Raw genomic sequence first — 1,302 nt, forward strand, 5'->3', positions numbered from 1 at the left:
GCCGAGCCCAGATCTAACGTCGTGAAGAACTTCGCTTCCCCCAACTTGGATAGGCTCTCATCGATGCGGGGAATCGGGTATGCGTCCTTTATAGTCACTGCGTTCGGATAACGGAAATCACAACAAAACCTGAGTTGCCCCCCTATATTAGCCATGACCACGCCACAAGCCCACGGGGATTTCGACGGCTCGATCATGTCGTATACCATAAACATCTCGATTTCCTTCCTCGTCGATTCTGACTTATGAGGGGTCATTCTTCTCGCCCCTTCCCTATGAGGTACCGAGCCCTCTTCTATTTCAATCTCGTGTTCTACAAAATTGCAGCAACCTATGTCGGCCTTATGTTTCGAAAAAACGTCTGCGTTCCGACTTAGCACCGACCTGAGCGAATCTAGTTCCTTGTCTGATATTTTACCCTTCAAATGTTCTATCTCAGGTAGGACCGATTTATTCGCTGCTAACTCGGTTTCTGTCGGTCTCTCGGGAAAATTCGAACAATTAGACAACCCATCATCTGTTTCCGACTTCATTGAAAACTATTTCCTAGACGTTTTCAATTCATTTGCTCTCTTCAGTATACATTCTTGGTTCGCATGCAAGGGACATTTAGTTACATCAAACTTTTTCAAGTTCTCCACACTCTGAAAGTCTGTGTTCAGAGGCAATGCGTAGCCAAGTTTCTTTCCCCTCTGTATTGTCACTGTTGTTGCTTCTGTGTTCAACAACACACTCACACACAGTCCGCTCTGAGTGAGTGAGAAGCTTCTTCCTAAAATAGCCGAGCTTTTACTGTTTGGATTTGGTATCAGGCACAACTGTCTGTCATTACTGATTTCATTAAGATTCCTCATCCTAAACGTCGCTACTACGGCTTCGTTTGGTTTCAATCTCACTTTTCGATCTAGAAAAATTGGCACCTTAGCCTGGTTTATTAAGATCTTATTTAGAAGTTTCTTTTCATACTTCCTCTCCGGATCTTTGATCCTGATCAACCCGTCATTGAGGTCGATCGTGACATCAAAGTTGCGTACAAAGTCCCTTACCAGGATGAATTGATCGGATTTGTCCAAATTCTCCACCACCAGGAAGCTCATCCAAAGATGTCTTCCCCCAAGCTGCAGTGATATAATAGGGTCCATCCTGTCACATAGATTGCTCCCTGATTGGCAGCTGCCAGTCTGATGTTTGTCGGTATCAAATCCGACCTATCAAAGCCCATGTCAGTCCAGGTTTTGACTGGCATGACACTGACCACTGCACCCGTGTCTAACAGTCCTTTCACTGAAAGTTGTCTGCCCT

Source organism: Symsagittifera roscoffensis, unplaced genomic scaffold (genome assembly GCF_963678635.1).
Source record: "Symsagittifera roscoffensis unplaced genomic scaffold, txSymRosc1.1 SCAFFOLD_184, whole genome shotgun sequence".
NCBI lineage: Eukaryota > Metazoa > Xenacoelomorpha > Acoela > Convolutidae > Symsagittifera > Symsagittifera roscoffensis.